Source organism: Ptychodera flava, chromosome 3, assembly GCF_041260155.1.
Source record: "Ptychodera flava strain L36383 chromosome 3, AS_Pfla_20210202, whole genome shotgun sequence".
NCBI lineage: Eukaryota > Metazoa > Hemichordata > Enteropneusta > Ptychoderidae > Ptychodera > Ptychodera flava.
The window spans coordinates 37,657,676-37,683,518 of record NC_091930.1 but is presented as its reverse complement, the minus strand read 5'-3'; the positions used below and the strand labels follow the sequence as shown (position 1 = coordinate 37,683,518).

Genomic DNA, 25,843 nt, shown 5'->3' with positions numbered 1-25,843 from the left:
TGTAAGTCGATGAAAAAGGGTCATGTAGGTTAAGGCAAAACAACGAATTGAAATTAGTATATTATTATTGTGATATAATGTCCTTTTTGTATAGTTATGAAAGTATTAACATTGATCATATGCCTTGAATGATATTAAATCTGAAACTGTCTTGCGTTGATTGTTTACTTTTAACATTAGAGTAGATGAAAAATTCTGAATGAAGTTTTCAGAAGGTCAGCAATGTTTGGTGTTATTTGTTAATTTCTTTGCAAAGCAAATCAATTAATCCCAAATAATTCAAGCAGTAATAAGTAAACTGAATGAGACATTATGAGAGCAAGACTTACTAGATAATGTTGTTGTCACCTTCCCGGTATTGTGCGAGTGACAAAAGCTTTATAACTGGTTGCACCGTCCCTCCACCACCAGTCTGGAAACAGCTCTTGTTTCGATGTTACGAACCGCGTTGCGAGTAAATATATTAATTGCAAAACAATCCGATAATCCCTGAAACCTTAAAGGTAACAGGTACGTGAATTTGCATGAAAAATATGCCAATTTAAACAAAATACCAGAATGCACCTCAATATTTACTTCAGCGATTGCGAAAGAAGTATTGTAATATGGCTAGCCGTTCGCTTGTTGTGAATGTACCTCTGTACCACCTTCTCTTTATATTGATAAACCACCCGTCTTTGTTTCCCAGAGTATGAGACGCCTGTACTTATCTGCCCGTCCGACATCGAAACAAACACATACCTAGACACACCTTCTGTACAGTTAACATGGCCACTACCAAGTGCCACTGACAATTCTAGTATTGTCCGAGTAACTGGAAGCCATGAACCTGGTAGTTACTTTACCATTGGCGACACAACAGTGTCTTACAAAGCTGAGGACCCTTCGGGCAACACAGTTAATTGTTCATTTGTAGTGAAGGTAAAAGGTGAGTTAAAGAAAGATATTCAGACAGAATTTAAAGGATTCTTAGCCCCATACTTTCATTAATATGTTTGGATGTACCAGTCTATCTGTAGGTGGTGTTAATGTTTTATTCATAATATTCGTTATTCTGCCAACATTTTGAAACCAACTGAGTGTGTTTGTTTAACAGGGTAGATTTGTCATTGTCAGAATTGATAATGTGCAGCTTTTCTGATATACAAAGATTGCGTCGCTTATATAAATAAATAAATAATATATATATATATATATATATATATATATATATATATATATATATATATATATATATATATATATCATATTGCATTCGCTTGCTGTTCACTTTTGTTTTTCACGTGCTTCATTACGAAAAAAATTAAAAGGCAATTGCAGCGTAAATATCACTAAGTATCATTCTCAATCATAAAACATAAACTCATCTCAAGCTTAATGTTGATGTTGCACATTAATTGCATCGCTAGTGATCGTCTATTGAATAAATATTTTTTCGAAGCGGATTTATATAACTTGCAGACTATAAACGTTTTACACTGATTTTCCTTAAAGACGAACATATCATAAAGAGACGCTTTTCATATAAGATTTCTCTACTGTAGCAAAACAAATAATGTTTACTCTAGTCATTTTCTCTTTAGATTCCACCTCATATGTAAAAATGAACGTGAAAAGGAACCAAAAAATTTTGAATCAAGATTATGTGTAAGAAAGGACAATTATTTATTCGCTTGGATGTGCTTATGAATCTCCTTAAACATTCATATGAATCACATCCCTAAATATCTGAGTCGTATATTGAGTTATGTAAAATCAAAGTGGTCAAATATGTTAACAATTGTATTAAAAGGGACCATACCAATTTTATCAATAGCCTTACAAATATCTGAAATAAATTACAGCGATATTATTGGTCGTACTCTTTCGGTCGCCATTGATCATTGCAATGTACAATAAAACGCTTGATCAAAACAGAGACTGAAGTAAAATTTACTCTTTCCCAAGACTCTGCTCGCTTCTGGTCCTTTTCTTCTCAGAGCAACTATATATGCTGACCTTCATTGCCTCCGTGTCTTGAAGTTTTAGATTTTCCATATCGTTGCTGAGCGCAGAAATCATCGATTTCCTGCCAGCTCCTCTAATATTTACTTATCTATCGTTCTACTACCTTGTTTTGAAATTCTCCGAAACCGATGAAGCACTAATGAGACCTCTGATTGCTAATTTGGACATAGCGGAAGGAGAAATACCAACAACTCAGGTGAGCAATTGTCAAAGACAACGCATAGTACACGTTAAAATATTTATTTCTAAGGGAAGGTTATGAGGCGCAAACTGTAAAAATAATTTATAAACATACATACATACATACATATTCAAATAAGCGGTTGCGGCCATGGCAAGTCAGTTATTAATGAGGAGGAATTTGCTGCGGTGTCTGCATTTTGAGAGGATTCTGTTCGTTGTTAAGGGTTGATTTGCTGTCTGAATAAATTATATGGAGCTTTTCTGTTATGCAAAGGTTGCAGCGTTTGGTTTTATTTGAATAGGGGGGGGAGCTCTGTCGATAATTGACCATTTGATATCGTAGTTTCTGTTGTTGTCTTTGAGTGTCCATATGAATATTGATAGTTCTGTGCTATTTCTGCGCTCGGGTGTTTTGAATGTGTACTTGTGATATGTGTATCTTTGTTTGAAGGTTGAGTCCGTGAGTCCAATGTAGTGTTTCTGATCGTTGCTTGTGGTGACAGTGGCTTTGTATATTACTGAAGAGGTGAGGCAGTTTCCTGAAAGTGGACAATCGTCTTTTTTTGCGGCAGTTGCACAACTTCTCTTGCTCCCTGTCTTTATGTAATATTTGGTTGTAGTGGGCTTTGATTATACTTCCCATGTTTCTGGAGCAACTGTAGCTTACTTTTACGTTGTTTTTGTTGAAGAGCTTGTGTAGACGGTGGCCTTCTGGAAAGTGGGTCTTAATCAAGTTCAGGAATGTTCTGCCGATGTTAGTTTTCACTGCCTTGTTGAACGGGGGATTGTACCAAATGATTCGTCTGCTTCGTTTTCTTTTGTTTTCGTTGCTTGGTGACGGGGCTCGTACTTCATTTTGTATGTGTGTCCACTTTGTTTCAGCGCCTTTTCGAAGTCGGGGGCTGCTTTCTTGAATGTTGTTTCACAATCTGAGATGTTTGATATTCTCCTGTTGACTGAGGTAGGTATTTGTTCCAGGATTGCCGGGGGGGGGGTGGTTGGATCGCCTGTCGACGTAGAGAAGCTGATTGTTTGGTTTGCTGTATGGCTGATAAGAAGCATTTTCCAGGTTGAATGTTACGTCAAGGAAGTTAGTGGTCTTGATGTTCGCTTGGATAGTTATGCGGAGATCAAATGCGTGGAAAATGGAGGTGAGTTCCTTTTTCAGTTTTTCGCATTGCCTTGCTGATTTACTGCTTGTGATAGCGAGCCCGTCGTCTCGGTAAAGGCCGGTGTTTTCTTTGCCGAGTTTTTTGCTGAGATGGGAGAGGATGTACGATCCAACATATCTCAGCTCCGTCAAAACTTCCCATGGTTATGTCAAACATGTCTTCTGAGTTTCTCTTGGTCCATACGGAATCATTGTTGAACAGTGCGGATTTTCTTGAGTGCATTATGATTTCTTCTTCTTCGTCGGAGATGTCGGTGTATTTCCGTGCGTGATGGATAGCTTCTGTTAGCAATTTCTTTGTGATTGACGGGTAGAATTCTATAATGTCAAAGGCGATGAAACTTTTGCTTGCTTTCCGTTGAATTCTTTTGAACCAGTTTATGACATTTGACGTGTTTTTCCATTGATTTAGATTGGTTTTGGAGAGTACATCTTGGTTTATGCGGTCAAGAATTGTCTTGCTTATGGTGCCGATTTCTGTTTTGGATGGATTGATGAGTCTGCAGGTTGGCTTGTTTATGAAATTGTCCTTGTGGTCTTTTAGGGTGATGAAAGCTTCTTTCTTTGCTATTGTTTCAACCCTGTCTTCAATGTGTAGCTTTTCGGTGATGGATTTGGCCGCCTTGTTGATTTCGTAGATGCTATCATCGTTCACTTTTTTGTATGATTTAGTGATGTTCTCATGTAGGAGTTTATCGTAATGTTCCTTGGATGTTTTGTAGAAAGTTAGTGGTTTTGTCGGCCAGGATGATAAGTTATCAAACTTTCTTATCATTTTCAAGTCTTGTTTGAGTCGCTTTTGGAAATCACACTTGACATCACCGAATTCTACAGTTTCTACCATTTTCTGGACATCGTCTTCAAAGGCCTTCATCTCGTCGATTTGGGGTGGGTACTTACTGGTTTTGAACCGAATGTTTCCCTCCTCTCTTCGGTGTCTTCGTTTTTTTGAGAAAGTGTAGTAGTTTCCATCTCATGCGCTTCAGGACGCTCTCTGTTTTCTCGATCAACCACTTCTGTATTCCTTCAAAGATGGTATTGGATGTTTTTTCAATTGAATTCCGAAGTTGAGATTGATGAGTCTGCAGGTTGCAACCGCTTATTTGAATATGCATACTCACCTGCAACACAATATAAACAGTCCCATTCCCGCCAAATACTCACTCCTGATGATTGCTTACCGCATGAAACAGCCTGTAGAGTGACAACTACAAGTTCCTAGATTCTCAGTATTACCGCCCTGCAGAAATGCATTGAGCACTATACTTTGCCTGTATTGACAAGCAAACCATTTATATATATATATATATATATATATATATATATATATATATATATATATATATATATATATATATATATTATATATATATATATATATATAATATATATATATATATATATATATATATATATATAACCGTACTCTCTGTGCCAAGTTCAGAGGTTGCCATAAAGCCATTATGGTGATAACCGGGAGGGCACATTGAATACATTTTGTGTATAAATATTATATATATATATATATATATATATATATATATATATATATATATATATATATATATATATATATATATATATATATATATATATATATATATATATATACACACATAATCGTACGCGTACGATAGAGTGTATTCATTCAGACATGTACAATATATACATACGTTCACACAACATCATACGTATACACGTACACACATATAATTTCGCACAAACATGCATATTAACACCACACACTACACATACATACAATACATACATACATACATACATACATACATACATACATACATACATACATACATACATACATACATACATACATAATAATACTCATACAACATCATACATACATAGACTATCGAGCCTGAAACAAGGGTGCGAAATTTACATCGAGCCTCGCCGCGAAAAATTTTTATATACATAGGACCTCGTTTCTGATTTACTGATACAGCTGCAAAATTGTACATATACAGGACCTCGTTCTGACTTACTGATACAGCCGCAAAATTATATATATATAGGAACTTGTTCTGGCTGACTGATACAGCTGCAAAACGATGCTGTGCGTTCCCGGCGTTGAAGGTGCTGGACGGGAGGCGGTAGGCCTCTCGCGCCGCGCTGGGAAAACACAGTATCGTATGCAGGGCCATGGAGCTAAGAAGGTACCATGGCAGGGCTAAGAATGACCCAGGCTAGGTGCAATTATTGTAGCCCATATGCCGTGCGCTGGCTTTTCTGACCTGTTTTCTTTGCAGCGCTGGCCTGTAGCGGCTGCTGCTTCACAGCAACACGTTAGAAAAGACCGCGCACAGCCCGGCCGCCGTGAGCTGCCTTTTTTGCGGCTAGACCCTGGCAAGACTAAAGCTAATACACGCATAGTGCTAGCGCTTATGCTATTCAAGTGCATTTGAACTTTCCGGTTTATTTTGTGCTAGCGACAACAATGACCGTGGTATTGCTATCACGAGAGATCACCACTGATCTGGGCTGTTCGTAGAAGAAAGGACATGCGCTAGGCGTCGACCACACAGTGCTCGTTCACTGCAGGTCACTGCAGTCGGCTGTGCAACCTACTTTCGCGGTCTACAGAGTTAAGAGAATAAAGACAAAACTTTAATTTGGAAATTTTGGTGCAATAAACCCATGCACTATGATGGATGAAGGCAAATTTGGGTAACAAGACAGCAATTCTTGGTCTTGGGCTTTCCTCGGGGCATTCGACGCAAGGAGAATGGCGGTACACAGAGCATGGTGCTTGGTTGTGTTTACGAGAATTAGAAATGATCAGACATTCCAATTCACCAGTCAATCAGCGACACTCAGCCGATAGAGTATATGAGATTCATTGAACATGGCATGGAGGTAGAAAGAGATCTCTTGCGACCTCCATGCCGTCTTCAATGAATCTCATATACTCTGTCGGTTGAGCGTCGCTGATTTACTGGTGTTTTGAGTGTCTGATCATTTCTAATTCTCGTAAACACAACCGTTGTATTAGGGACTGGTCAGTTTCTTCGGCCTGGGGGGTGGATTATTTTTTGCCGACGTCAAAAAGTGGCTGAACCCCCATTCCAACTTTGAAAACAGGGTGACCCCACATTCCAACTTTCGAAAACAGGGTGACCCCCGTGTGAAACAAAGGTAAACAAAGGTGGAATATAAATTGATAATTTAGTATATAATATAAATATAAATATATATATATATATATATATATATATATATATATATATATATATATATATATATATATATATATATATATATATATATATATATATATATATATATATATATATATATATATATATTATATATATATATAATATATATATATATATAAATTTTGGGGTATATTTTCAACAATCAGTCATTCTGTGTTTTAATGAAATTGGTGTCATGTCAGTTGTAAGATAGGAACTTAAAAGTGTCAATTCTAAAGTTTGAGTACAGTATTTTGAATGAGCTGTATGTATTCCAACTCTCTTTATGCATAAGCAGATGTCCAGAACTATTGTAAGGAAAATGTGATTGAAATATTAGTGCATGTTGCTTTCTAATACTAAATTCTCATAGAGAAAACAGAAAAGTATCAGGAACTTGCCATGCTTTTCATATGAAGGGCATGCTGAAAAATATGTTTGATATTTTAAAGAAATGCGCCCAAGGGCGCGCCGAAAAATTTAAACATACAGATATCTCAAATATATATATGTCAAATATATAAAGTTTTGCACTAGGACAGGGCTCTAAAATATGTCTTATTATTATTAAAGTAACGCGCCCGAAGGGCGCGCCGAAAAATGCAACTCAATGCTGAAATTTGTGGCTGGCACAATGCATTTTATGCAAGTATGAGCCCTTGTTGAACTTGAAAAACACACTGACCCCCCTATTGGGCATTTCAAAAACATGGTGACCCCCCATCACCAAAGTCAAAAACAGGGTGACTCCCCATGAATCCACCAGCCCCCTTGGCTGAAGAAACTGACCAGTCCCTTAGCTTCATGCTTGCGTGTATCTCCATGCTCCTTGTGTCGAATGCCCCGAGGAAAGTCCAAGACCGAAATCAATTTTATCTTCATCCATCATTGTGCATGGGTTTATTGCACCGAGATTTCAGTATTAAATTTTTTTCTTCATTCTCGTAACTATGTAGACCGCGAAAGTTCGTTGCACAGCTGACGGAGTGCAGCGGTCTCTGTGAACGATCGTTGTATGGTTGACGCCTGCCGGGCTAAGTGCAGCCCAGATCAGTGGTGATCTCACCTGATAGCAATACCACAATCATTGTTGTGGCTAGCTAAATAGATCAAAATAAACCGGAATGTTCAAATGCACTTGATTAGCACAAGCGCCAGCACTATGCGTGTATTAGCTTTAGTCTTGCAAGAGTCTAGGCGCATACGATACTGTGTTTCCCAGCGCGGCGCGAGAGGCCTACTGCCTCCCGTCCAGCACCTACAACGCCGGAAAGCACCAGCATTGTTTTGGCAGCTGTACCAGTCAGCCAGAACAAGGTTATATATATATAGATATATATATTATATATATATATATATTATATATATATATATATATATATATATATATATATATATATATATTATATATATATATATATATATGCGTGTTGGTGTGTTGTATGTATGTATGTATGTATGTATGTATGTATGTATGTATGTATGTATGTATGTATGTATGTATGTATGTATGTATGTATGTATGTTATGTTGTATGTATGTATGTATGTATGTATGTGTGTGTGTGTGTTTATGTGTGTATGTATTTATGTATAGTATGTATGTAATTTTATTTTACATTTGGCGCCTCATAGAAGGTTAATTTAAAAAGTCTTTATTATAGCATGTTGTTTCACTGTTTTCATAGCCAGTCGAGCCTATTACTACATTAAACATTTAAAGTGGCGCTTGAGCTTTTCATTTTTTTCAATGACTAGATGATTGAATCCCTTGAAAGATTATCTGATACGATTTCTAAGCTCTCCAATGTGAATATTTCTGCAGAAAACGCCCGGATTCTGGCTCAAGGTGAGCGCTCTCATTTAAAAGATATAATTCATGAAAACATTTATGACACATGTTATACATTTATACATTTACATGTTTGTTTTGAGGTATTATCAATGAACGGAAGGGGATTTAGTCGATTATCAGGCGACAAAGCAACTGTCCTACCCTTCAATGACAATTGCCTGACTGAAGGTCTACAACCTAAGAAACACGCAAACAGACGGTTGATAAAACGTCAAACATACAAAACAGAAAATATGGTTTAATAAGTGACATAAATGTACTGGTCTTCTTCAAAGTAAACTTGATGGTGGTGAGGTGTTATTCTACCTTACATGTGTCAGTCGAACATCAATCTAATGAGAATTAGAACAATAAACTTGTACACCAAGTAATATCTGCAAAATAGGGCTCGACGAAATGACAAATTACCCATTTGAAAGAGGAAATGTAGAACAACAGACGGTAGAGACTATGACGATCACAAAAATGGTCCACTGTACTTAGCTATTCAAAAATGACATCTAGGATGATGTATCGAACAGATTCAGCATATATATGCACGCACTAAACGTGAAGCAGAAAAAGTCTAATATATCGTTACTTTAATCTCAGAGACTAGCATGATACATTCTTTCATGGCTCTACCTCGACCTAAACTAGTATAAAAAGACATGTATGTACATGAATGTAAATGAAAGCTTTTAGATACGATAGTTTCCTGTGTTTAATAGTTATGTTCTAAAGAAGTTCCCCTTAGAATGAGTACAAAAAAGGACCGTGAGAAAGAAAATGTATTTATATATATGAGAATTTTACATTTAGTTTGTCTTTCATTTACAATACAGGTTCAACTAAAATGTTTCAAATAGCGGATCCCAAGCGAAATCGCCCTTAATGAATCAACCTTCTAGGCTTCTGTAACAAAACATTTTCTATTTTACCACAAAACGAAGTATATGTAGCATCGTGAATAGTTTTCAGATATCTGGGATGGATAAATAATACGTTCAATGATTCATTATCTAGATAAAGAAAATCGAGTGTCTTGAAATTTGAAGTCTAGGGAAATGATCTTATTTTCACAAAATTTAGGAAATTGATCAAAAGCTTTAATTAATAGAATTCCATGGAAAGATAAAATCACAAGAATGATGATTTTGCCTATTTTAGTTAAAGTGGAATAGATGGTAGTGTATTTGACAACTCTGTCCTTAACAATTGGATGACCTTCAGAAATAACTATGGGGAGTCCAGACCAATTTTTCTACGCAGTACGAGCCAGGCCTGACACTTTACAATTGATATCAACACCACTGTACAAGGGCCTGCGGACTACCAATATTTCAAACAACAAAATGTATCACTCTCTGAAATTAGGATGGCAAGAAGCCCTGATGATGCTAAGGTCATTAATTTGACGCTCAAGGTTATATATTTTCCGGATATCTACAACATTTTATCAGAGTTTCAACACAAACAACATGATGCAAATAGCTATTAGCCTTGGTACTTTAAATACTTGATCGTTTATTAAGATACACTGCATTCCTACTGATATGACGCATCCTGACGGTGTTTCAATCTGTGAATCCTCATTTCTTGTCCACCAATGTCAATCTTTAACAAAATACATAACAAATAATGCTTTGGTTCCAAGTTCACTCAGTATTTTGGAGATTGTCATATTCAACAGGCTAGTAATACTTTAGACACGTAGCCTTTAGGCGCATACTCAAAAGTATGCGAAGAGCAGATGCACAGATATAATGCCCGTGTTTGAATAAATTCGTCAACTTGATAGTGCTATGATGCCGTATATAGCTGATGAAAATGTTGTGTAAAATTGCCCACGGGCATCTGTATCTCAGATTAGGCACAGACTTGTCCTGAAAATGAAAAAGGTGCTGTTGCAGTCACCTTCGTGAAGATTCTCCCTTGAATAAACTTTACAGGATGAGCCTAGAATAATTATGTACGATATTTTTTAAAAAAGTGAATTCACGGTTAATTTTACTCAGCGTGACCGATACTGCAAGTACAAATAAAGTAAAGAAATGATAATCCCATAAGTACTGGTTTTACACTTTTACAGTCATAATTTGTCATTCATATGAGCATTACTGGAGACAAATGTCACAGGAAGCATCCTTGGTGACGTCACACAGAGAAGGAAACGTTCGCCATTCAAATTAAACCTCACGTGCAAAAGTGTAAGAAGAACAGTTACAATTTTGTCAGTGGATGAATCGTTAATCTTTAAGCTGAGGTGTTAGACGACCGCTTTCCAATTTATTTCGTCAACCACGTCAAGAACATTCATGATTGTCTGCCACTTTACCTCAGAGAAATTGCCAAAAAACTTACCATTTATATTGTTCAACAGGTATATTGGATTCACTGGAGGAAACGATGACATTTTTTCTGAACAACGCACTCGGACGTGACGAGAGCGAAAGAGACAAACATCTGTTGATGAACTGTGTTCTCAATACTACAGAAAACCTAGCCAAGTTTGTTCTGCGCAACACTGAGCCTGGCGCTGGTCCCGTTGTGTTGGATGCTGATTTCCTTCATTTGAATTTGCAGAGCGATTACGTAGAAAATCTCTCAAATGATTCAGTAATCATGAAAGGTGAAAACGGATTACCCTACCATCCATGGGGGCGCTTTTCCCCAATATGACGTTACCCTCAACTCTTAACAGAATTGTAAGTACGGGTCATGTATAAAATCAAACGCACACATATGGAATATGTTTGAATGTCACGTTCTGTTCATGATTTACGTATGTCGATATTCGGACTCGAAAGACCTTTATAATCTACAGTCCACTTTATGCAGCATACTTCAAAGATCTTGAAGTGAGAAAAAGTTTTCACGATCTCATAGGTTTGGAAACCGAACATTTTATTTGCCCTCATATGGTTAACTCAGGGATTGCAGCCAGTTTTTTTTTAAATATCAGTAGATGTTATGTAATGTGTTTCCGTAGTTCTAAACTTTGCTCGATGACCCATGATTTTATTCTTGATTTGATAAGACGATGGTTGAAATTTTTACTTGGAAAGTTTGACCAAAGGTTTGAATCTTTTACTTTGGCCTTCACATTTGAGGAATACACTTCCTTAAATAACTTCATGTAATGACAGCCTGACTTTGCGCACACGTTTTGTATAAGACACACATCAACAACGCAATTTGCTGAGACAGTTATTTTCAACGTCATAATAAAATTTCTAATGCGTTTTTAAAGATAGGGTTTGTTTTGACATTACACACTTGTCTTAAATTAATAACAGGTTAAACAGTTGAATACATCATCGTTCAAACATGGCAACAAAGATCAAGCAAATCATGTACTTGGTTTGTCCTTTACTACTATAGGACATGAACTTGAAGGACAGGACATGAACTTGAAGGTAATGAATACCACAACTTCTTTTGGCTTTGTCACGTTGAACCCAGACTTGAGTGTCATAAATTTTAGGATTTCTTATAACTTTTTTTCTCGCTACTAGTAACGAAGGCGTACAGAATGATTAGGGTGTATCACTTTGTTAAGGTAGAATACGCCCCGGAGACAGATATTCGAAAACTCAAACTTTTAAATTTCTTTTCTGATCTACTACTTGTGGAGCTCATTTGAAGCTCTTCGAGTAAACCAACCTTTCACATTCTTAGTTTTTCGAAAATCGAAATTCATTTTTTCCGAATAGAGTAAACTCAGGAATGGCGGCCATTTTGAATTTCAAATCTCGGTAAATCTTTGGTAATTGTTTCTCTATTACCAAAATTTGCAGTTTGACTCAATTGTTATTCTTCATTTTGAAAGACAATGATTGAAATATTCATTGACGAAAGTTTGGTCGAAAGTTTTAGTCTTTCACTTTGGAGGCACATATTACCTTAAAGGCACCCTTCTCAATCCCAGCTTCTCGCATTAGCGAATGTGTCAACAACCAATTAACAGTTTGCCATTCTTTTGTTTTCCATCGAATACCAATCAAGAAAATAATATTTATATTAGATAAATCTGATAATTAAGCGGGGGTTTTAACGAACAATTCTTACATGAAACAACGGAATACGGTTTTAAATAGTAAACATCATTTTTATCAACATCTAGTGACTGACACAAAGGAAGATATCATGATTGTCTTTGCCAGTGATCCTCCTGAAAATGACACCCGTAGATGGCGAAAAGGTGTATATCATTACATCGATGATGTCGTACTCTTCCGATGGGAAATAAACGTAAGCAAATTGAAAAGTTGTTAACCTTTTACACGTAATAAAACAATTAAATCGAAGAGGTTTATGTTCGTATCACAAACAACGCTTCGCCTGAAACATAATGAAGGGAAATTTCTTTACTACCAACCTACCTACCTACCTACCTGTATCTCCCTTCCTATGCCCCTCCCTCCCCCTCCCTCCCTACTTGTCTACATTACTGACGGACAAACCAACCAACTAACTTAGTAACTAACTGACCAACTTACTACCTACCTACTTAATTTCCTACCTTCCTAGCTACCAGTTTGATGGTTAACTAAGGATCTACGTGAATAGCAATGGATCGAGAGAGATGACAAATGTATATATTAAATCCATCTAGATAAATAGACAAAAATATACACAAATAGGTAGGTAGATAATAAATAGAAAATCGATTGATCGATAGATACATGGATGGACAGACAGACAATAGACAGACAGATAATAGACAGACAGGATGCAGATGGACACAGATTTTACAATATCAGAGACTGTATTTTGTACACAAACAATTGATTTTGGCTATCCATTATAGATATCAGTGTTGTACCACGCAGTCATAATCCAGTTGGAAAGTTCTACATCTGTCCATGGAAACTCCACGCTGTACATCTTCAATCACATCGTTAGTACATGTCTGAATTCAAGGGCTACCAATTTTCAGTGGTGGTCCAGTTTCTTGGTGACAGCTCGACTACTTTTATCCCAGAGAATTACTTTTTGAAGAAGGGGTTGTACTACCTGGTCTTAAAGTCCCACACGGTGAGTGACAAAATGTCCATTTTACCATTTTGATCGAATGCGCACGCTAGCAATGTTGAATGTATGTGCTCCTGTGAAATTCATGGCATGATGAGAGAAGTAAAAAACTTTGGTCCTCATTACTTTGCGAGACAAGATACAATTCATTAGAATATTAGACATTTAAATATTTTTTGCGTTTTTTACTTCTTGGTGCAGAGTGTGATCTCAAAATGTCCATGACCATGAAGTATATAACATGTACTTATCTCAATGAGTCTGGTATCTGGAACAGAGACGGCTGCAAGGTAAACGTGTCAATGCAGTATTTTTACCCGATATAACTGAACATGCTCATGTGCATAGTAGAGAGTCAGGGCTGCCATTTAGTTCAACTAGTCTTTATCATAGAGTGGTATATGTGACATAGGCATACGTAGCAAGTGTCATTAATTTTGTGATTAATCACAGAATTATTGGCCTATGTGTTCATGCATTGTTTTTAACTTTAATCCTATCAAAACACACACACAGTTTCGTTTATTCAAGATAGTGTATCATTGGCAGTAAAACAACATGTTATTTCTGAGATTGAATCATCAATGTCTGCTCCAGTTATTGCCATTTGTTCAAGTCAGTGTCTTCATGTAGTCCATGACTTTTGTTAAGAACAATTGCACAATTGCATTGATCTCATAGCTTGTTTGCATATCTGCAATAAAAAATTGCATGTTCAATGGTCTCTTCGTCCCAAGAGATTTCCAATCACTAAATTTGGAATTTTTTGCCTAACTTTCTGTGACTAAACCTCTAAATTAATTTTCCAGTTTAGGTCATTTACAACATTGCTGACAATTTTTTTCTGGATTTAAAAACTTGAACAAGAACTTTTTATAGTTATCTCAGTTAATATTTACAGTCTATGTAAAGTAACACTCCGTACATATACATGGTAAATACAGCGCCCTAAAACGGCTGATATGGTCAACCTATCGTTTTACTAACATATTCACACTCCACACAGCGGTGGCGCTATCACTATTCACCTCAGGACTGAGGTGACAAAGGCATGACAAATCCAGTTCTCAGTACTCATCCGTCCTTTCCTTCACTGGTTCAGATTATAATGTCTCACAGCACCGTCAATGTCTGTCACTTCAATATCTGCACGTTTAATGAAAATTGGTAAACCAATTTCAGAATTGTATCACTACTTACAATATTCAAATAAGCATTTTGTGGCATGATGCTCCAAAGATGATCATTTCTTGCATATTACAATTTATATGGCAAATTTCTTGGTGCAATAAATCTTTGTATACACACTATGGTAATCATGCGTTCATAAGACAACATTGAACATAAAAATTAAATCTTCGATAAGTTCATTCATATGCATACAACGCCCACCAAAATCTAATCAGTTCTTGCAATTTATATCTGAAGCCATGTACAAAATTGGTTGAAATCTATTCAGCCATTCCTGAGATATCGTGCATACGATGGACAGACAGCAAGACAGACAGACACACACAGACATCGCTTAACCATAGGCCCAAGTGTGTGACAGACGTCAGCTAATATAAACGTGTATTCCATGCAAAACCTGTCTTATTATCTCTTGACATGGAAATGGCAATAATATGAGAAGAGACAGTGAGCTCAAAAGGGTGATAAATATGTCGCGTTTCCAGCGTTCGATGTAAGGGACTACCGACACGTTTAGCTGATGTGAAAAGTAATAACATCATGCATAAGAGAAACGCCTGTCAGCTCGATCTGTGCAAGGATAAAACATTGCCGTACAATGCTTGGATCTCTTCAGTATGGATTGCATTGGAATAAAAAAGCTGGTTGAGTAGGATCTTTTCAAGGTGTTGACGATGAAAAATATTTGTACTGATTAACATAAGGCATGAATGTCTCATGTGTGGAAAGTGCAAGTTTTTGCAACATCACTAGTTTTGGTGCAAGACAGGGTAGACAGCAGTCGATTTGAGTTGACCATTATACAGTTGCAAATGAATCTACTTTCACTGTTCTCTCTATTTCTCTAGGTGTCACCGGCATCCAACCTGACCTCTACTGTTTGTCTTTGTAATCATCTGACCACATTCACTGTGATGGACGGAATGGAACTTGTGATGTAATGGATATGACTGTCAAGACAAAATATTGATACAATAACATATGTATAAAGAACGATTCTTTGAAATATTTTTTGCTTTGAAGAGGGGTCGTATTATGTAGGTCATTCTCCCCATTGATGACCTGAGTTTAATCAGTCCAGAACATTCAGATGGTCATGTTCACTACAAGCGAAGAAATTTTAGAATATTAATTAGCATGTCAGTAAAAATTCAAAATTGTTTTTGTGTTCTCTTTAGTTTCAATTCAGTATAAATACGGGACGGTTCAGATTACACTGTTTGGGATTGACTTTCACACTACTATTTTGCTCTGTGAACTCTGCATGGTTTGGATCGACATCAAACCTGCCGCCCGAGAAGGACTCTGTTCTTCACTTGTCTGTCTGTTAACTCTCCGGAGACTTTATTGTGTTGTATTTTCTCTTGAATTACCTAAGACTGAGTAATAAATTTCAATAAATGCAATTTGAAGTAATATTGCTGACTTTATCGCCTTTTTGTCGTAACAGAAACTGCGGCTTGTCCAGAATTTATTTCAAAATAATACTTAAAACTAATTCTTCGAAAATAAAAAGAATAAAACACAATCAAACTCAAACAACAATCAATCAACAATCAACAATAAATAATCAACTTAGCTTGGACGGCACAAAACTCGACGTATATTACAGTCTCCCGGGAGTTAAAGAATATTTTCATTCATGATCTTATTTGTTGGCGTATAGTTCAATGGACTTTAGGGATTATGTTGATATAAGAATTGAACTCACTTCATTTGACTGCATTTCAAATATTTTATAAGAAGGGATATTAATAATTTTACAAACACATATCATCTGCACAAGATGTTGCAGTTGCATGGCAGTTCTTACTTTTGAACAGTTTTCTATATTGATAGCGTTCGGTATCGTTTCAAATCGTCCATTAGAATAACCGCACGAAAGTTGTATAGAAGAGTTTATTTTTTGAACATTTGGATTTGATCCCCGTGATTCACAATAAGAAGTATGTTTTTTGTAAATTGGAGAAAAACTAAGATAACTGTAAAATATTGTCATTATTTTCAGTGTATTCATCATTCAATTACACGCATTGACATTATATATATGTAACTTGATAAACCACCATAAACATAATCAAAATAAAATATGACACATTAACCGTAAAAACGTTAAAGTTAGAAAGTTGCACTTATCACGGGGTCTTGTCGCTGAATATCAAAATATATATATATATATTATATATATATATATATATATATATATATATATATATATATATATATATATATATATATATATATATATATATATATATATATATATATATATATATATATATATATATATATATATATACACAACCAAAGTTTGACAGCCATGTAACACTATTGCAGCATTACAGGTACATACATGCTGCACATCACTGTAACTGTAAAGTAACCGCGCTAATGTACCACAACAGCTGTGTCTGGTATGTAACTGTGATGTAGCAGCTGTGTAACAGCAATGCTGGCACATAGATGTAACAGCCCAGTAGCAGCAGTCATGTCACAGCCAAGGTGTTACATGGATGCAACAGCACTGTTGGTGCATTCATGCTACATCCCTGTGCCAGCATTTGTGTAACACACACCTTTACTAGGCAAATACCATGCGATACTAAAAGCCCTTTGAAAAGTGATTGTGATAGCAATATTTCTGAACGAAATAATTTGATGCAATTTTCAAAATAGAGTAGTCTTATTTTTATAAATCCTGGTAAATATTGTGATGCTGAACAAGAAATACAACAAAATCTACAAAAGCATTATCATTGCAACAATTATCATCATTTATTGCACGAATCATTCTCATTACACCTAGCTACAGGTAAGTGTTGCATACATGTATTCTATTCAATTCAATAGAACTTTATTTATCCCAAACACGGGCAATTAAAAAGCGTGGCTCAAATACAACATCAAAAATATATAATACAAATTTACAAAATCGTAGGAGACGCATGGACTATACAAAAAACAGTTGAGGAATCATTTAAAAGCCGCCCAGCGGTTGGAATGAATGACAACTTGTTCCGGTTTGACCTGCAAGCCGGGTATCTAAAACGCCGACCAGAGGGAAGTGTGTCGAACTCTGCTGATAAATATGATCACTAGACAAAAGAATTGAGCGGGCTTTCCTGAGTACTTGCTGATTATAAAACGTAGAAAGACTTCTCTGGGGTATACCAATTAGTTTTGAGCTAAGTGAAACAATTCTATCAAGTGAAGTTTTGTTTTTAACAGACAGATTTTGATACCAACAAATGAATGAAAATGAGATAACGCTTTCAATGTAAGATTATAAAAAAGAGATAAATTTGTCTATCAACCATGAATGAACGCAGTTTCCTTAAAAAGTACAATCTTTGCTGCCCCTTCTTCAGTATAGCATCGGTGTTATGATCCCATTTCAATTTGTTGTCAAATATTGAACCAAGGTATGTATCTTCGAAACAATCTCGACTTCTTGATCGTGAACAATGGACGAAGGAGGGTTGCGTTCTTGCCTCATAAAATCAATTATCATTTCCTTAGTTTTCTTAACATTTAAGTTTAGATACGAATTATCACACCACTCAACAAACTCACTAAGACGGGACAATGATGACATTCTGATCCCTGTAGAAGTGTAAGCAGAGCACTATCGTCAGCAAACTTAACAAGATGGCTACCTTCATGTGTACTTCTACAATCGTCAGTATAAAGGATGTACAACAGAGGAGACAGAACGCAACCCTGAGGAGAACCTGTATTTGTTTGAATGATACTTGACAAAATACCATTGACAAACACCCTTTGTGATCTATTTGTAAGAAAGTCAATATCCAAAGTACAAGTTGATTGCTAAAATTAAATTTTAAGAGTTTTTCTGCAAGGATGTGGGGTTGGATTGTGTTGAAAGCACTGGAGAAATCTGCGAAAAGGATTCTTGCATGAGCACCTGTTTTTTCTAAGTGTTTGTACAGTGTATTGAGAATGAAAAGCTTAGCATCTTCAACACCTTTTCCCGGTCGATATGCAAATTGAAGGGGGTCTAGTTTGTTGCCAACCTTTATCAGAATAATGGACTTAATTATTTTCTCAAATGTTTCATTACCAGGGAAGTAAGAGCAACAGGTTTACATTAGCTTGCAGTTCATCGACCTTTGCACGTAAAGAACGAACGTTTGCAGATTAGATTAGATTATATTCTAATTTCCGAAATGATTTGATTCAATATCAAGTCGACAATTTCCTTGAATATTTTGTTGTAACACATGGACTAGCCAAGGTAAAACCTATTCAATCTGAAATACCTATATTGCTTTTCATGGACAAATTTATCGTTTTGAATTGTACGACATGTTGTGTATTCACAACAATGAATAAATGAAACTAATCTGTCAATGTTGTGTGCAGGAAATATATCAATGGTTTCTGTGAGGCTGAAAATTTTACAATTAAAGCGGTCGTATCTAGCTGGCTGGCATGGTTGGACTACATTGACACAGCAGACATCCAGTTTATCCCCAGAAGCAGTGATGATACTGGCACATGTCACTAGCCGTCCATATGACTGTAAGAAACCATTAAGAATAATTTGATTAAACATATGACTTTTTATAAATATCAAAAGTAATTATTCACACAATTTCCATAGAAACTCAGAGGAAAATTGCACAAGATTATAAAATGATGCATTTAAGGATATTTTATTCCCAATAGAACAGAGAAGGAAAAGATAAATACAGACACGTCAAGGATTAGTAAATTGGGTAGTGACTAGAAAATAGTATCATACTAATCGAGTCCAGCCCCTACCATTCACAATCGCTGAATCTATCATTTTGCCATACATGTAGGGCGCCATGTTGAACATTGTGACCTATCCTCGATATTTGAAATAAATTTACAAAACATTGTGGTAGAAAATATACATGAGAGAGAAGAAACCTGTCAGATAAACAGTATTTCACTGAACGCTGTCCTATATTAGTGGTATATTTAGGGTGAGAAGATTTCCCTTGTCTTTCGACCGAGTAGCATTTCTAAAAATCTTGCCCATGCGTTTGCTTTGAACAGTTTCAATAAATTTTAAAGTGTATGGTGGATGACATGAATGATTAATATTATTGGTTGTGTCAATAGCAATCTTACTTGAGTATCTCTCTTGTTATAAAAAAAAATATATCAAAAAATAGTGCAAGTGATGCTGTGCTCCCCTTTTACAGAAATAGTATTAATTTTTTCCTTAAATTTAATCAGTCCATCATCTACGGTTTAGCCAAAATGCAGGGTAAGGTACCTCAAATGAGTACTTAGGAGTAAACTGCTTTGCTCAAGGGCACAACGGGCACGACACCGGGCTGGAATCTCGAACTCATCATCCTCTGACAGTGAATCTGTTACTCTGGAACTGGAAGGTCTTCAACCAGGTCTCAAACTCATTGATTGGGATACCTCATTCTGTAATTAGGCTGACACCCATTGGATGATGGATTGATTAAAATTTAACAAAAGAAATTGACAATATTTGTACACACATGACATCACATTCCTACAGAATGATTACGAAGAAAATTCCACTGCAAGTGCAAATCAATCTTATACCCCAGCAATATGAAATGCTCCATTTTGGTTTTTACAACCTAATTTGCCTAATTATAAGACTGACAGGTTCATTTTTAATGACAGCATATCTAAACCATTATGTCATCACATACCGAAAATCAGTCTCACACATGCAGAGGTTGGGGATTTTTTACTTTTTGCAACCATATAACCTTCCAGTTGCCATATTTATGTATGGCAAATGGGAGGCAAAAATTGAACTTGGAGTTCATGATAGTTTTCTCTACCACTTATTGCATAACAACATACTTTCCCAGATGAACTTGTGTAACTCATGAAGGACCCACAGTTCACTATGCCATTCTCTGCTTGAACTGCTTTATACTCAGTGATGTCTTCATTTGCTGATCTCTTAATATTACTATCTGAGAGAAATCTACAATCAAGGACAAAAACATCTGTCAGTACTAAATATGCACACAGAAGAGTGAAAATTATATGACTCTTTAGACTGCTAATATAAGTAGAGTGAAACATATGCGAACAGAACTGCCAAAATAAATATATAGCTATGTGATAATGGGAGACTTGAAAATATTGACGATATAGACGGGCGTGACTTGAAAACATTTTGAGGGCATACAAGGTGGATTCTGAAAAAAAAATTCATCCTAATTCACCAAGCCCCTCTCTCCCTAGCCATTTTTTTGAATGCAGCCTAAACAGAGACTACAATTTATCTGGCACGGACAGTCATTCATGTCTTATGTATAATGTCTGGAGCTGCATGTATCCACAATTTTTCATATTCAATATTAATGTATGTAACAAAATCATTTATACTCTAAAGTGGTATTCTCAATATCATTACATATTACAAGCTTAATTGTATTGTAAGTATTATTAGATTGTACTATTTCCAAGTCTCTGTCATTGTCAGTACTTAAGAATTTATGATGACAGCAAAATTGAGGAGTTACCTGCTCAAATTATCCTTGATTGTATTATCTCCTTCATTCACCATTTTGATGTAACCCTTGAGCTGCGAAATAAATAGCACTCAATTTTTAAATTTGATACATCATATCTTATCGAATTGTTTTTATGAGCTGACAATTGTCATGATTTTAGGTGAGTTAATATGAATACAGGTATTGATACATTTTATATAATAATGACTTTTGTGAAACATTTCAATTAAAAAGGACAATACTTTAGAGTGATATCAAATTTATCATGTTTCAAGATCAACATTAGTCATATTTTAACATTTTAACAATTGCCTATGACAATGTCACTATAACACAAATATCGTCAACAATATACACTTTGTGAACACACCACCGCTAAGTTGATGAAAGACAGGAGGGTTTATTGCAAAAAAGGAGAACGTAAACGCAACAGAGTATATAATAGAGCAAAAGATGAAAGGGCAGAATAAAGCAGTAAAGGGCATAGAACTACGGTAGTGCCCTCGCAGATCTCAAAGTACTATCAAAACTTACAATACAAAACAGTCAAAATATGAGTAGCAAACTAACCTACGATAAAATATGAGCAAAATATATGGGAGAGGGTCAAGCAACCGAGCAACGGTCATTGGTGACCTTGGGGTCAAGGTCTGAATGACCTTGATGATGAATCCATCCTGAGAGGCCGCAATGTGGGAAAGGAGTGGAATTCCCGAGAAATGGGGGTCAGGATGGAATCCAAAGCCCGGAAACTTGAAAGAAAGGGAAAAGGAGAGGAGGAGACAGGGGATGGTGGTGGGATAGGCTGAGCTGGTATGGCATGAACTCAGCAGCTGAATGAATGAATGAATGAGAATGATGGGAGCGATGAGACAAAGGCTTGATTATGTAGTGTCGTGTGCAAACGTGGCTGATTGGCTGGGAAGGAGGATTGATAACAGTCATGGGTAGAAGAGCCGATTGGCTAAGGGGACGACAGTGAAGATGTAAGGAAGGCAGATAGCTAGGTGTACTCACAAAACACATCTGTGATAAAACACAGATTCCATTTTGTGAACACACCACCACTAAGTTGATGAATTAAGACAGGAGGGTTTATTGCAAAAAAGGAGAACGTAAACGCCAACAGAGTATATAATGAGCCAAAGATGAAACGGCAGAAATAAAGCAGTAAAGGGCATAGAAACTAGTGCCCTCGCAGATCTCAAAGTACTATCAAAACTTACAATACAAAACAGTCAAAATATGAGTAGCAAACTAACCTACAATAAAATATGAGCAAAATATATGGGAGAGGGTCCCTTCAGTCAAGCAACCGAGCAACGGTCATTGGTGACCTTGGGGTCAAGGTCTGAATGACCTAGATGATGAATCCATCCTGAAAGGCCGCAATGTGGGAAAGGAGTGGAATTCCCGAGAAATGGGGGTCAGGATGGAATCCAAAGTCCAAACGAAGGAAGCATGACTGAAGTGACCCCCAAAGGAGGGATAGGCTGAGCTGGCATGGCATGAACCAGCGGCTGAATGAATGAATGAATGAATGAATGGGAGCGATGAGACAAAGGCTTGATTATGTAGTGTCGTGTGCAAACGTGGCTGATTGGCTGGGAAGGATGATTGATAACAGTCATGGGTAGAAGAGCCGATTGGCTAAGGGGACGACAGTGAAGATGTAAGGAAGGCAGATAGCTAGGTGTACTCACAAAACACATCTGTGATAAAACACAGATTCCATTTTGTGAACACACCACCACTAAGTTGATGAATTAAGACAGGAGGGTTTATTGCAAAAAAGGAGAACGTAAACGCCAACAGAGTATATAATGAGCAAAAGATGAAACGGCAGAAATAAAGCAGTAAAGGGCATAGAACTAGTGCCCTCGCAGATCTCAAAGTACTATCAAAACTTACAATACAAAACAGTCAAATATGAGTAGCAAACTAACCTACAATAAAATATGAGCAAAATATATGGGAGAGGGTCCCTTCAGTCAAGCAACCGAGCAACGGTCATTGGTGACCTTGGGTCAAGGTCTGAATGACCTAGATGATGAATCCATCCTGAAAGGCCGCAATGTGGGAAAGGAGTGGAATTCCCGAGAAATGGGGGTCAGGATGGAATCCAAAGTCCAAACGAAGGAAGCATGACTGAAGTGACCCCCAAAAGGAGGGATAGGCTGAGCTGGCATGGCATGAACTCAGCGGCTGAATGAATGAATGAATGAATGAATGGGAGCGATGAGACAAAGGCTTGATTATGTAGTGTCGTGTGCAAACGTGGCTGATTGGCTGGGAAGGATGATTGATAACAGTCATGGGTAGAAGAGCCGATTGGCTAAGGGGACGACAGTGAAGATGTAAGGAAGGCAGATAGCTAGGTGTAATCACAAAACACATCTGTGATAAAACACAGATTCCACTTAACATATATGAAAATCAACTGCTTATATGCTTATATTTCCTGTCTTAAAGTTTAACATTAGGACTATCTAAACTATGAACTTTTTAATTTAATATTTGCACATACTTTTCTTGAAGACAAAACAATTATGTTCAAAAAGACATGTCTAATAATGATTTATAATTTTTTGATAGCATTGTTGTTTTCTATTACTGTCTATTAACCCTTTGAGTGCTGTAATTTTTCAAACCAAAATTTCAGCACAACATTTAGCGATTTTTATGAATTTTTCTGTTTTTGTTTTTTTTGAATCAAATGGACATCACATGTCATTGGCTACAGTTTTTCACCAAATTTTTTGCAACAATGTGATAAAATCTGACTGGGGCACATTATATAAAGGTGACAAAAACTAACTTTTGTGTTCAAAGGGTTAATTACAATGTCAATTTTGCCAAAAGCACATACGTATACACACATAAATTTAGGTTGCCTAAAAATTGGTCACACCAGTTGGACAGGATTTTTTCTAGCCTTGTGATGAATGAGATTTGTTTAAATAGATGTATAATTATGTATACTCAAGAGACCTTTCTCAACGCTCCTCTTCTTTGTTTTCTGTCGTCTTTATTACCATACAAAAATCTTTGAACCTCTGGTCTGTTGTTCAGTCTTTGTACAGCATCGCCACAACATCTATGATTTTGCATTTAATAAAAAGGTGACATGAGTTTTGTAGAGTCAAACATATATTATAGAAATAATGGGCGACACGCTGACAATTAATATTTATTTATGGGCAAGGGCGAGAGAAAAGCCAAAAATTATCAGGAGTGGCTTGCCAAGCCCGTTAACGTTGGTTTTCCTCTTGCCCGTGCCCATAAATAAACATTAATGGTCAGCACGAAGTCTGTTATTTCCAATATATCATCAACAAACCTCAAAAAACATCAAAATTTATGAAAATTCCCCACAAGACCCCAAGAACTTGTCGGTGAGTAGTGTGTGTGGTGTATAAGTTTTGCAAATCATGATTTTTTTATAACAAGTGTCTAAACTTAGCCCACAAGTACATTTTAGCTGAAAAGTTATGATGTCTATGATATTATTCATATTCACGGGCAAATAAACAATCTCTTATTGTTTATTTGAGGTAGGTCACATGGTTCGGCTCAACCGATTCAAATGCAATGGATAGGGCATGGCAATATAATGATATACGACTTAATCGATGACATGCATGACATATATTTCTAAAATCTATTTCCTTGTGATATTCATGGTCATTTTTTTTTGTTACATATGATTTGTTATTTTTATTAATGTGATGAATCATTTGGGACTCAATGTAGTTACAAACATAAAAAGGAAACAGATTAAAAAAATGTGAGACAGAAAATAATTACACTATGGCCTGAAAATGTTAACTATCAGTGACAGTACGATACATGTACTCAAATTAATGATAAATAATGCCAAAAATGATGAATTTTATGTCAGTTGACGAATGTATATTTGACTGGGCAACAAGCCAGTAAATGTTATCAATGATCCAAAGTTATTTGAACTTTGTTTCCTTTTGACAGAGTAAATAAATTTAGTATTTGGACAGCTTTTTGTGGTTCATACAAATAAATTAATCTAAGTTTTCAAACATCAGCCATAAAAACATGTCTGTTTAGCAATAAAAATAATATTGACAAAATATGCTTTTCAAGGTAACGTTGAGCTATTGTGCCATTGTGCAATATTTACAAACGGTGACTGGACGCTATGATAGAATGTAATATGATGAAAATGTCACTTCTTACCTGTAATTATTGAAATATTTCCAATATCCAACTTGTAGTATGAAGCGGATTTGCTGCAGCCTCCAAAATTACGGGCAAGATCTTTCGATGGGTTGTGGTGGTTCGTGAACAGATATTTCACTCTCACGAGACCCATCAAAGATTCACACCTGAAATATAATAAGTTGATACAATACTTTGTAAGGTTTTGTGACTTTAGCTTTATGAGGCATGTAATAAAGATCTGTGTGGCCAATTTAATTATTTTTAAAATCACGTTGACTTTTGCAAATCAGTAGTTCTATAATGAATTTTTTTTCACTTTTGGAAAATTCAACAGCCTATGAATGATCATACTTTGATAAAATTTTCAGACATCTGTTTTTAATTAGTCATATCAATATGGGGATACAAATAGAACTGGTTTACATATTTATATTTGAAGTTTGTAAGCACACACTACTACACATGATATGGAGTCAAAAGAAAGTTTAATATGCTACAGAAAG

At 36.1% G+C, this 25,843-nt stretch overlaps 1 long non-coding RNA gene across 1 annotated transcript; it reads right to left on the bottom strand.

The window, feature by feature from the left end:
* Positions 1-20,362: 20,362 nt before the first annotated feature.
* On the bottom strand, positions 20,363-25,490 carry LOC139126458 (uncharacterized). Its single transcript, XR_011550583.1, has 4 exons — positions 25,356-25,490; positions 24,135-24,240; positions 21,153-21,214; positions 20,363-20,608 (listed from the first exon to the last, which is right to left on the bottom strand). It is a non-coding gene; the product is annotated as an uncharacterized lncRNA (long non-coding RNA).
* Positions 25,491-25,843: the final 353 nt, after the last annotated feature.